Genomic DNA, 13824 nt, shown 5'->3' with positions numbered 1-13824 from the left:
GAAGGGAAGGGAAGGGAAGGGAAGGGAAGGGAAGGGAAGGGAAGGGAAGGGAAGGGAAGGGAAGGGAAGGGAAGGGAAGGGAAGGGAAGGGAAGGGAAGGGAAGGGAAGGGAAGGGAAGGGAAGCTAAATGTTCCCAGGAAGGGATATTCTCACATTTCTGTGTCCTGCTGTTCAGAGAAGGATATTTTGTTTGGCTTTACTCTGTTTTCAATGAAATACTGGTTTTTGTTCTTGATGTGGCTGTTGTTGAATTCCATCCTACCCTGCAGGTGTTGCCTTCATCTTTGAAGCAGGCATGCCTGAGTCCATCTGGGTGTGGGAGGACACTAGCCTCCTAACATATTTTACCAAAATCAGGTGCTGACCGATAAAAATAAAACAGAATCCCAGATACTACATTTTCATGTATGGCCTTTGCCTTATCATGTTGCTCCTCCTTGCCCCTCTTATTCTGATATGCAGGGTAGAGAGGTGCTTGTGTAGCTGCTAATATTTTAAAATACATCAGAAGTACTATATAGCAAAAGAAGAAGGTACATATGTGTTTTTTGTTTCTGTGTGTACCCATCACCCTTGCTACCAGATTAAATATACATGAGGGTCACTCAAGTGTTTATCAGTTCCTTCCACTGGCTGAGCCTGCAAAAATGCTCTTATTTGGTATAGTTGTGTGCTTTGGGGGTAAAGAGCATAAATGTTTTGTCTGCATCCTGCATGCATATATTCATCCTGAGTATAGTTACACCAATTATTTTGCCATCTGAACTCACTCAGCTGAAGAGTTTTCTTATTTGTATTAGCATCAAGTATAGGGCATTAATTTTCTTTGACTCTATTTTGATACAGTCCACTAAAGTAAGAGGTTAAGGTGGTAAACATGGCACAAACTATACATGTACTCAGGTCTGCAGAAAGATGCACAGGGAAATGAGTGAATAACACCACCCCAGGGAACTGCAGGGAGCATTAATTCATGTGCTCTTCGGCTGGCTGCTGCCAATTGTATCCCCAGTGGAAACACTCCAGGTCACTGAAAAGGTGAGCCCTTATCACTTCCCCAGAGCACGGCGGTCGCTTTGCATCTCCCTGCTCCAGATGGGGCAAGTCAGAAAAGTCTTGGAAAGGATGTAACTGTCAGGAGCACCAACCTGGTGGCAGTTGAGTTATTACAGGAAAATGGAGTACAAGCCTTGCAATGAGCCCAGTAAAAGCCAAAGGGGGACATCATTAAAAGGTGCATTGTTACAGACACTTTACAGAGTGGTGCTCCCTTGAGGGGAGAAGAGCCCTAACCAAAAGCTCTGTCTTTCTTGCCTAAGATGGAATGGCAAGGAAACACAATCTAGAAAAAGTTAGGGCCAAGCTTAATAGCAAAATACAGTTAGTAACTTCACAGAGCATATCCACAAGATAATTTATGACAGCAAAGGAAGGAAGGGTATGTACTGTGGTGCTTGTATAAAAGGAGGGCAGTTCTGCAAAACAGGCTTATAAATACAAAAAATGAAAAATGAGGATATTTTTACATTTCCATAGTTGAGAAGATTTGAAGGCACAACTCATTCTTTATTTTTTACAGAAACAGCTCTCTCCATTAACTCTTCTCAAGGGTTGGTTGCTCCTACAAGGAGATTTTTTGGAATTTTTTTTTCTTGCTTTCCTAGGAATGGAGTCACTCACACCTCAGTGGCATCAGCTTGATGATTGATATGTGTAAGCAACTGGGAGCCAAAAGTGGACCTATGCCACTTTGCTTTTTGTCTTGGGCAGTTGAGAGACCAGCTGACACCAAGCCAGGGTACCAAATCATTCACAAACCAGGACATTTAGAACTAGAAGGTTTATATATTGGCAAAATTGCTGATCATTTTGTCACTCTTCAGTGCTTGCTTTACCTTTGATGGCTGCAGGCAAATGTGGAACATGCTTGGAAATAAGGGGCATTAGGTGGGTTGATTCAGCCCTCTAAGTTTGCTTGAAACAAGCCTAGTGGCTTTGTCTCAGTGTCTCAGGAGTACTTAAGCCCACCTTCCCTGGGGACCAGAACAGTCTCAGGTTAGCTTCTCCTCATGCTTGTTCAGCCATGCAGCTTTGAGTACAGAAGAGCAGAGCAATTTCCCTTGTTAATACCTGTCATTACCCTGGACTTCCAGAGAACAGACTGGCCTCTTCAGGGATCTGCTTGATAGAGCACTGTGGGATAAAGTGTGGAGGGAAGAAGGGCCCAAGAGAGCTGGTTGATATTCAAGAATCACCTCCTCCAAGCTCAGGAGAGATGCATCCCAACAAAGAGAAAGTCTAACAAAAATGCCAGGAGGTCAGCATGGATAAAATATTTGCTCCTGAACAAACTCAAACACAAAACAGGAAGCAAGGACAGGTAGCCTGAGAGGAATAGAAGAAATTATCCAAACAACCAGGTATCAGGTCATGAAAGCTAAAACCCTGATTGAATTGAATCTGGACAGGGATGTCAAGGGCAACAAGAAAAGCTTCTATAAGTACATCAGTGATAAAAGGAAGAGTAGGGAAAATGTTGTGAAGAAGTTCTTTAGTCAGAGGGTGGTGAAGCACTGGAACAGGTTCCTCAGGGAAGTTGTGGATGCTTCACATGTGGAAGGGATGGCCTGGCTAGATGGGGCCTTGAGCAGCTTGATCTAGTGAATGGCATCCCTGCCCACAGCAGGATGAAACTGGGTGATTCAAAAACTTCAAAAACTACCCATTCTATGATTCTATGATTCAGTCCATGACCTGATGAGTTGCATCCATGAGCCATAAATGAACGGGTGGAGGAAGTTGCTAAGTCATGGTCCATCATATCTGAGAAGTCATGGAAGTCTGGTGAAGTTCCCTCTGACTGGAAAAGGAGAAACATAAGCCCCATTTTTAAAAAGGGAATAAAGCTTCAAGTATGTGTCACCATCATTGACCCAGACAGTGGAGGATGCAGTTCTGCTTTTAAATCACTAAGAATAAGGTATGTGATGGAGCGGCAGCGGACACTACTCTGTGTAAACATTGGCTCAGTTTAATAGCAGGGAACTAACTAGCTGGAAGGCTTCAGACTGCCTCCAGATTAGCAATTAGCATGGTAGAGGTCATGACAAAACAGCCAGAGATGGGAGTATGCTATTTCTAGATTCCAGCTATATGTTTCTTTTACCAAGGCCAGGACTCAAAAGATCACAAGCATGCTGGACATTAAAAAGCAAGTTCCTTGAAAGACATGTTCACTAAGCTGTCAGGGAGCTGTTAGCAGGGAAAGGACAGGCAGATAGACAGACTCCCACAGGGGCCTGAAGAATCAGAGCATGCCTCTATACTAGAAAGAGGTCAGAGGAGCAGCTAACCCTGGAACTGTGACAAATCCTACGTCTCAATCTCTTCTACACACTGGCTTTTCCATTCCTCTAATCCTCTTTGTCACCTGTCCCCAGGCCCCTGTTATTTTTACCATATCTCTTTTTCAATCTGAAATAACCAGAATGGAACAAAGGTCTTCAATTTATATAGCGAAACAGAAATAATACTAAAAATTCTCCCCCACATAGTCTGAGACAACGACCAGCATAAAATAGTAAAATTTTCAGTAAGCTGCCTGGATCTTTGTTTTTTCTAAATGGTTACAGTTAATTCAGAACCCAGCAATGCATATGGCTAGTTCAAATGCTGTCTCTCAGTTTACATTACCTTGCAGTTGTTCTCTGCCATCTCAATGCCAACTGTCCTTATTGATTATCAGAGGAGGTACCAGTGTAGCAGCTGATGTTTTTCAACAGGGTATAAAGAGATGGCCATTCTGGGAGTAACAAGGCAGGGGTCTAGAGAAACAGGAGTATTGGACTCTTAGGAAAGCACTAGGTGAAGTTTATGTAAGAAAATTTAAACATATTTAAATTTCACTGTGTTGATATTTTTGCTGTGTCCACCACCCTCTCCTATTCCCACTCTGGGCAGGCTCACTGTGACTGAAATACAACGTGCATGGAGAAGTAGTGAGAGTGCCACTTCCAAGCCTTCTGGCTTTATCTAATTTGGAGAAGTAGCATTTTCTGCAATTCCTTGGTTCCCAGCCATGAAAGTGTTGGGAGTGGCACCTGTTAGTTGCAAAAGAGAACCTTCATCCTGAGCCTGGGATGGCTGTGGGAAAGCCAGGGCAATACAACTGTGATAAGTTACATGCTGCTCTCTTGGACCCAGCAGGGTGATGGGACAGATCTCCTCCCTGCAGTCACCTTATGGAAGTGGGTGCCAGTTTTCCTTCCTTATGGGCTTGATCCTGTCTCCACTGGGCACAGGATGATGCTTATTTTCCCTTTTCTGTGTTCTCTCACCTCCTTTCTTCCACTGATGTTGCTAAGATGTTGGCTTCTGCCAGTGATGCCTGCTGCTTGAGGCTGGTGTGCCTGACACTGGGTAACAATGATAACAAGGGACCTTTTCTTCTCCCATGTTCCTCTCCCTTGCTCCACCCTCTGACCCCTTCCCCATTTCTATATCCATTTTCAAGCCCACGCTTCTTCCTATTCTCTTCCTCCCAGCTATGTCAGAAAAAGGGAAAATATGTAATATGCAGAATAATCCAAACTATTGACGTTGCTGCTAATTTCAGCAGTGACTCTTTTTCAAGCTCACGTTGTGAGAGCCAACTTTTACTCCCCATTATAAAACAGTATCTCCTAATGGGGAGGTGCAGTGCTCTATGCTGCCAATAAGAGGACATTTAGCCTGGAAATCTGTGAGTGTAATTTATTGTCAAGCATGCCCCATGCACACACACACAGGTAATGATGGTGTTAGCCGTCTGACAAATTACAGGGCCTTGCACATTTGACCTCCTCCCCTGCCCTGTGTGCGGTATCGCATCTCCCAGGGGGTTCATCCTGACATCCCACCTCAGAGCAGCTTCCAGCTGCTGCCATTTTGGATATCCTGCCTATTTATTTATTTTCCAAGATCCTCCCTGCTCTCACCCCTGGAGTTATTCTGTTTTCACTGCTGCTGCATGCAGAGCTCAGTTTTGTGCCAAGCTTTGCCTGAGGATCAAATACCTTATAATTTTACTGATTAGAACTGTGAACTTTATAACAGTGGTGGAAGGGAGAACATCAAAGACTTCTGCCACGATATTTAGCTTTTGTCTTTAGCCCTGAATATTCTCCAAATAGCAGACTTCAAAGCTGACACCTTTTCCTAGGTACAGGAAAGTTATTCTAAACATTTTATTAATCACTTTGGATTAATTAAGTTTAATATTATTTTCTTTCTGGTCTGTGTACAGTTCCAGTACCAGTAACCAGAGCTTGAGAAGTACAGAGATCTCAAAATGGTTTCAATAAGGTTTTAAAAGTGTTTGCAAGCATTGCCAAAATAGTTTTGTTTTAAAATATTCAGTGTATAGTGTCTGATTCAGCGTATCTTTTCTCCTGGATTTTAGTACAAGTTAAGTACTTAACTGCTGAATAGTAAAAGATTAAAGCACATGTTTAAACACTTTGCTGAATACAGTCCATATAAAATACATGATGTTGTACTGCAAGGTTTTTTCTTCACCCATTCAGGGATGAAAGGACACATTCACTAGTGGCCTTGGCACTTGTGACTAAAGAAGGCATTTCACATTCAGATGAGTAAACAATTTATGTCGCACTATCCAATGTCCTCATGCTGTCCTTCTAGTCTGTTTGTTTATTTGAACATCTTTATCATAGCACTCAGAAAAATGCTTAATTAGACATGTTTGTATAGTACCATGGTAGTAAATAATCTCAAATTACAGGGCTATGTTTTCAAAATTTCTAATAGAAAAATACTTACATTGCTAGAGCATGTTAGTAAGAGTCAATCCTTGACATATATTCTAATTGGTATTTTGTGATTTTAATGACTAAATTTTGATAAGCATCAGTGTTAGTCCTGCTTCTCTGCCCCAGATTGTTTGTTTTTTATTCTGACCAAATAAAAGCAAAGCAAAGGCTTGCCTTTGCTCTTCTGAACCTGCACATGGCAATTATAATCAGTAATGAAAAGTCAGCAAAAAACAATTAAAAAGTTGCTTTTCAGTAGAATGAATGCTGGATCCTCTTGAGCAAGCAGGGCTGGTGATGAGCCTGTCAGTCAAGAACCCTCATGCTTGGCAGGCCGATTTACCTCTGATGTTCCTGTTCGTTCTCCATCATAAAATAAAAACACTTCACTTGTCAAACATCTTCCTTTTCTGGGATGCGTCTCGCATGCACACTGCTTGTCCATTTGAAACTCAGCTGTGCCTCTAGCAGTCAATCTGACAGCTCAGCCAGAATCTGTCCTAAAGAGATTTCCCAGTAGCCCACTGAAGCATCTCAAAAACCTGGGGTCTGCACAATGAAAATATTTTTATGCATTATTTTTTTTAACAGAGAATTAACTCTTTGCAAAACAGAATAGGACTTTTGAGTTCTTTAAGACAGAAAAACCCCCGGTCTTCTAGACACTGAAATGTCCAAGCTAATCTTTAATGTCTTGGTCCTGTAACAGCTTGTTTTAAGTAAGCAAATCTAGAGATGTGCTAATGGTGGATCTGGCCACACAGGCTCTGTGGATTAGGTTGCTCCACAGTGACTTTAACCTTGGGATAATGTTTCAGACCATACTGCCTCACTGTTTCCTGACTGCAGCCATCAGCATTTCTCCTTGGTTCAGCTCTGAAGCTGATAGCCTTGCTGTACGGCCAGGATGGTCAGCCCAGGCTCCTGCCCCAAAGACAGCTGCCTCAGTAGTTCTTCTCTCATCCAGCCTTTAGGGCAGCAAGAAAGGAAGTGAATACAAAAAGAATCAGCTTATACCAGTTCTTTCTAATTCAGGGGTAGAGGACTTTGCACAAAATCATATAATATGGTGAGTTCGAAGGGACACACAAAGTCCAGCTCATGGCCTGCACAGCACCCTGTCCAAAAAGGATACCATATGCCTGAAAGTATTGTCCAAGCACTTCTTGAGCTCTGTCAGGTTTGGAGCTGTGAGCACTTCCCTGAGGACCCTGCTCCATTGCCCAGCCTCCCTCTGGGCAAAGAACCTTTTCCTAATATCCAACCTAAACCTCCCCTGACACAACTTCAGGACATTCCTTTGGTCCTGTCATTGTCACCACAGAGCAGAGATCAGTGCCTGCCCCTCCTCTTCCCCTCACAAGGAAGCTCTAACTGCAGTGAGGCCTCCCCTCAGCCTCCCTTTCTCCAGGCTGAGCAGACCAAGAGGCTTCAGCTGCTCTTCGTATGGCTTCCCCTCAAGGCCCTTCACCATCTGTGCAGTTCTACTTTGGACAGTCTCTAATAATGTCTTTCTTACCCTGTGGCACCCAAAACTGCCCCCAGCACTCAAGGTGAGGCTGCCCCAGCTCAGAGCAGAGTGGGACAATCCCCTCCCTTGCCCAGCTGGCAGTGTGGGGCCTGATGCCTCCCAGGACACGCTTGGCCCTCCTGACTGCCAGGGCACTGCTGCCTCATGCTCAACTTTGCCTTGACCAAGAATGCCAAGTCTCTTTCTGTGGAACTGCTTTCCTGCATCTCATTCCCTGCTCTGTCCATAACACCCAGGGTTGCCCCATTCTAGGCACAGAGGCTGGCACTTTCTGTTGTTGAACTTCATGTGGTTTGTGATTTCCCAGTCCTCTAATTTGTCTCTCTGCAGGGCCTCCTGGCCTTTGAGGGAGTCAACAGCTCCTCCCAGTTTTATATCATCTGTGAACTTGCTTAGAATTCCTTCCAGTCCTGCATCCAAGATATTCATGAAGGTGTTGAAGAGCACTGGAACAGAGAACCCTCATCCACACCACTCAGTTATCCTGGTAAGACAGGTACCTAGTGCTTTTTAAAGAGGGCTCCCAGTCTGGGGACAAACTGTTTATTGAGAGAGTTGCTTTCCAGCCCTGAGTTGCCAATGATTGACTTCTGCTCTGAAGCCTCAGAGATCTTAGCAGTACCATTAGGATTTTGGGGAAACATGGGTCATAGGGCCAGATCTGTGAGACTAGAGGTTGCCCAGTTTGGTGTATCTGAAGCTGAAAAAACAGGACCACATCCAAGAAGCTTGGGGAATATTAATTATTAATCCAACTGCTAAATTTTACCTCTTGTCCCTACTGGAAGGATAAAGAGTGACCAAACTGCAGTATGGTCAGAATTTCTAGTGTGCACTGTTCTTTCCCCTGGAAGGTTTGGCTTCTGTCATTCCTTAAACTCTGCAGGTTTTCCAACTGGTCCCTTCCTGCAGCTGCCCCAGCTGCAACTCTCAGTGAGAAGCTGGTTTTGCTCAGGAATCTGGAAAATATTTTAAGGCCTGAGATTCCTGCCATACAAATGAAGGTGTGTTACACATCTTGTTCTGAAAAATCACCACCGTTCAATTAATCAAACAGTTATTCATCTCACACTGTAACTGTAGCCTGTAAGCCACTCCTCTTCTCCTGGTGTGTTGAATGAACCAATCTCATATTTAAGAATTTGTCAACAGTGTAGCCGGATGCAACAATTTTGACAAAGGTTTTCCAGCATGGGATTTTACAATGCATATTTCTTCCTATGACCTGCAGTGAGAAGACAACCTTAATAACTTAAACATCCATGTTTTTCCTCTTGCAGTTTATACCTCGGAAAGAGAAACATGGTAAATTAAGTGATTTTGCTTGCTCACCTGGGAGGACAGTTGGAAAACTGAATTGAAATCCAGAGTTCAATTCATCAGCTCATACCCTGAGCAATATTGTCCACAATGGAGACTCCCAGTGTACATAAACTGGGATGCAAACGGGAGCACAAGACTGATTTCAGGAGATGATGCAATGCTTCTCAAGCTCAAAGCTGATGTAAGCTAACTGTAGAGCAAAGTTAGCTTGTCCTGTTATGTCTGAGGAAACTGAAAACAGCCATTGACAATATGAAGTCACCTCTTCATGTTCTAATTAGCAGTTGGTTAATATTTAATATAACATATGTTTTAGCATTAAAGTAATGTACCAGGACAAAGGGCATCACTATTTTGATGAGCGAATTTTCAGCAGTAGAGAGGGAAGGCAGAGGGAGATTCTTATTTTTGAAGTAAATAAAAGGATTGTCACACACTATGGCCCAAAATTATAATTTTCTTTTTTTTTAGAATTATATTAAAGACAAACTGGATGACTCTTATGTTGGCTGAAGACCCTAGCTTATGATTACTCAACTGAAAGCTTTTGCAGCTTAACAAATTACCACCCATCTGGTAAGCCATTCTATCTAGCCCCATGTGTGCTCTTAGCCATCCTGATATCGTGAATTAGAGCACATCAGCATCGGTGGGTTGGCCTGTCCCTCAGAAGTGCTAATGCCATGTGTTTGGAAGGGTGACAGCACCCTTTGGCCAGGTGGTAGGAGCACACAGCCATCTGCTGAACTTCTGAAACATGTGGCAGAAAGGACTGGGAGTTATTGTCAAATCTCCACCTTCTGCAAGACAGATCCTATGGGGTGGGGAAATGACAGGAGCTGCAGTCACAAAGCTTTCTGGGATCTGATCTCTGGCAGACACCTACCGTCTCTCCCACATGTCCAAGCCTGATAAATCAAACCAAAGGCAAATAATAATGGCCAGCTGTTTGGTTCATTGGACAACAAGCTCTTTTCTTACCCACTTCAATTACTTAATTGTTTTGAGAAGGCCTTTAATTTGCAGATTGTACCTTGAGTCAGCCTGTATGGATGGTGCTTGATGGAATTGATTCCCCACATTAATAAGAAGGGGCAGTGCCGTGGTGTTCTTGTAGTCTGCACTTTCAGACTAAATAGCAAGCATCAGAGAATGGCAGGACAGAGGGGACAGTGGCATTGAAGACATTGATCTGAGCTACACGTGTCTCAGAGAATTGTGTGGTTTTCTGCTGCAGACACAATCAAATATGCCAAATGGCTGCTAAAATGTAAATGTTAGCAGTCAAGGTCACCTTCCAAGGGATACCAAACAGTGTGCCCCAGGCAAGCCCCATTAGTGGCAGCACTGACAGCATTCCTATCACCATCTCCTCCCCCAGTTCTTTGCTTCGTGCTGAGAAATATTCCAGAGGCAAAAGTCTTTTCCATCTGATGCTAAAAAGCTGTTCCCTTTTCCCACCCAGCCAAGGCTCAAGTTTAATAAAAATCCTCATTAGTTGTCATCTAAATATGCAGGAGGTCCATGCCAAGTATTGCAGCTGAGTTAGGGAAAGCCAAAGCAGGTTGTAATTAAAGACAGGGCCAGAACAAAACCTTGGGTCACAAGCCTATACTCCATGGAAATTGGGATCCAAGCTCTGAATGCCATTGATCAGAATGATCTCTTCACTCAAAGCTCTGGGTACATAATTGTAAACCCTTCAGAGCAGCCCTTTGATTCAGCCACCCTGCATAACATGGTGGAGTTTCTCTGGCTGCTTCATTTTAATTATGGGATAGGAATCTTTAATTAATACAACATGACAGTGAAAATATAATCAGTTGAGTGGCCCCTGTTGTTTGTTCGTATGTTAATTTTGCATGGGTTTTTTTTAACACGCTTGTTTTTTAATTTTGTGCAGTTATGCCTGAAAGCCACTAGCAGCAGCAACCAAGTGTTCCACAAGGAGCCCGGGGGAACAGGGTGTTAATAAGTGCTGGGTTTCGCTCTTGAGGAGGCACGGAGGTACTTGGAGATTGTATAAAACAAATAAGGTGGCTGGGTTTTTCTGCTAACATGATCATTAGGGAAGGACTGAAAATCAATGATATCTTTTATTTCTGCCTTTATTATTTCAGGGTCAACAATGTACTGAGATATGTGGGATCAACAAGACACAGGTTTGTCATATAATTTTCCCATGGTTAGCTCTAGTAAAAGTGATTCAATTTTTTAAAGAAAATCTCAATTCTGCAACAAAGATTAATTTTTAAATCACTGTGAGACCTGGAGTACAAAAGAGAAATCCTGAATCTGAAACTGTGTGGCCAAGTGTGCTCACCTTTCCTTATAATTTAAAATGCAGTGTTGCTCCCTGTTTAAACTTCGTTTCTTACTGTGCTTTTGTAATGAGGTGCTCCATCTGTACCACAGTTTCCTTTCTGTCCAGGAGAGCTATTGGGTTGCAAAATCCTGTGACTTTGAGCAGTGGAGATGCTGGTGGCAAAAACTGAAGCTGGATCTTGAACATATTATCACATTCCCACAAAATCCTCAAGACACAGGTTCATGTTAGCACTCTGCTATTGACAAAATATCATCTTGCCAAAACATTTTCTTCTATTGAGCCTATGAGTTTTGGACATACTGAAAGTAATTTCATTGAACTTCATGAAAATTTCAGCAGAAATAATACTTCTCAGCTGATTCTGCTTGCCAGCAGCACATTAAAAGCTCTAAGCAGTCTATGCAAGCCTTAAAAGTTGCTTTTCTGAATGACATCTGTGTTACACTGAGAAAAAATAATTTAAAAAATTTAAAAATTCAGCTTCTTTTATTTTTCGCTAAGCAATATTTTCCCATGAACTACCTGGAAACTCTTGGTCATAGAATTAGGAGCAGGTTACAGTGGATGTGACCACAGCCAGAGCTGTAGCTCCTGAACTCCCATGTCTGTAGGTTCAGACAGTGTTTGTCTGAACCTCTGTGAAAAGCTCTAGTCAACCACATGCACACAGAGCTATTAGCTACATGCAGCACAAAGCACTAGGGCTATTGCTAATGGTAATTGTATGATGTTGATAGCAGACTCGAACTCCAACAACCTTTAGAAAGCAGCTGAGAGCTAAAAATCAGAGCTGATGAACAAACATTAATATTTCCTTCAGTTGTGTGAGACTCCTGTGAAGATTTACATAATTAATCTTCAGCAACAAAACATTTATAATGCAGTTTAATAATCTGGGTGATAGACAGGTCATGTTAATTACTATCTTGCTTCCTGGTTTTAAAAGCCATTGTTTCCAAGCTCTTAGTTTAGAAGTGAATAGCTTGTATCAGCTTGAAGACAGCAAGTGTGCAGATGATTAATGCCTGAGTGCTTGGCAGTAACTGGAGAACTGTGAGAGAGGTCCAGGCTCTTGCACTGCCACAGGCTCTACACATGACAAGGGGAGCAAGTGGTTTTGGACACAGTTCTGCACTGATGATATCCCAGCAACCAGTCTCTGTTACCCCAGTTGCAAGTTCTGTCACATCCCTCCTACAAATATAAACTAATTTTGAGGCTCTGTTCTAAAATACATGTGTCAAACTGTGTGTGGCTTGCCGTTTTTCGTAGACTTTTTTGTTGTTGTTTGATTTGGTTTCTTTTAAAGATACTTACTTGATTTTTTTTTGTTGTTGTTGTTAAATCATATTGTGTCACAATCTGCTGAAGAGATGGTGACTTTTTGTGGAAGGAAGGAAAGGAGAAGTGTACAGCTGGAGAGGGATTCTTGGTCATTGTGAAGAACTTGTTGCCAGCCTAACTATATGAAGGCTTTTGTAACTCTCCTATGCAAGGCAAGTGTAGAGGAAGGATTTCAAGGACAAAAATAAGGCATTTTTTACACCTGTTAGGGGACATGCTGTTTGAAACTCCAGGTGTTATCATGGAGGAGAATATGGTATGAAAGAAAAGGAACTTGTCTGAGATTCAAAGGGGGCAGCAGAGATGAGAGCCATGGGTAAATGGGAGACAGAAATCACCTTTTAAGTGTTAAAAAGAAAATGACAGCACAGGGACAAGCAGTATCTCCACACAACAGAGTAAAGGCAGTCAGTGGAGGGATTCACAATGAGAGGTAACATGAGCAAACAGATAGGCTACAAAAATTTTTGCAGAGGTGCTCAGAGGAATATTGGCAAGGCAAGGCTGTTTTAGTGCTAAAGGATGTGGCAAGAATGAGACCCAAGTGAATGAGCTCCTGGTTGAGGGTTTTATTGTGTAACTGGATAAGCAAGTTAGATTTTATTTTTACTTTAAAAAAAGAGGTGAAATTTAAGCTAGGGGATGGGTGTAAGAAGCTAAAGAGAAGCTCACACATAGACTGTGAGTTTGATGCAAGGTCACTCTGTTATCCAATGGTTTAAGAAAGAACCAGCAGGAAAGAATGGGCTTTGACAGGAAGAGCTCTGCTGCTGTTTGGCATAACTTGCTGACATCTCCTCATGAATTGCTAACCAAGTAGATATTTTAGTTTGGACAGGAAGAGAACTCTTCTGTGCAGACAGCAGATTCATTGGTTGAGGAAAGAGTCAGGGAGTGGTGTTTGCAGAGCAGAATATTCAAAATTAGAGGATTGCAGGAAAGAGGGTGGCAGGTCTATAGAAATAAAAAAAAAGGAGAAGATTTGGTCATGATCCAGGTAGCTGGAAAGTTGAGATGGCTGGGGCTGTCCTTGGGCAGGGATGTGCCAGAGATTCTTGATTCCAGCTGGGCTGGGAGTAAAGCCAAAGAGATAGAGTGGAGCTACTGCTTTTGAGAAAGGGCCCCAAAACATCAAGGTGAAATGGGCTGTTTGGCAGGACAGAAGGTATGGGTCACACCAGTGAAATACCACTTTAAATTGCTATATCTTATGACTGAATAGAAAGAAGAACATACTTGTTCTCTAACTCTCATAACCTGGCATTGTTCACTTCCTAGTTGTGTGTAAGCCAAGCTTCCCATCATGGTGGCTCAAACTTGAAATGACCACTGTCTCTAAGAAGACTAGGAGATAAAACCTATTTATAGCAGTGGACTCTCCCATCAGGCTGTACAACTAGGGCTTTCAAGGGAAATAAAAAGTGGTTTGCCTTCTGTGAGTCAAAGTCTGTTTGATCTTCTTACCTGAGTAACTCTGCAGAGTGCA

The sequence above is a fragment of the Poecile atricapillus genome, chromosome 3 (genome assembly GCF_030490865.1).
Source record: "Poecile atricapillus isolate bPoeAtr1 chromosome 3, bPoeAtr1.hap1, whole genome shotgun sequence".
NCBI lineage: Eukaryota > Metazoa > Chordata > Aves > Passeriformes > Paridae > Poecile > Poecile atricapillus.
The sequence above is the reverse complement of the archived record's forward strand: the minus strand, read 5'-3'. Positions refer to the sequence as shown.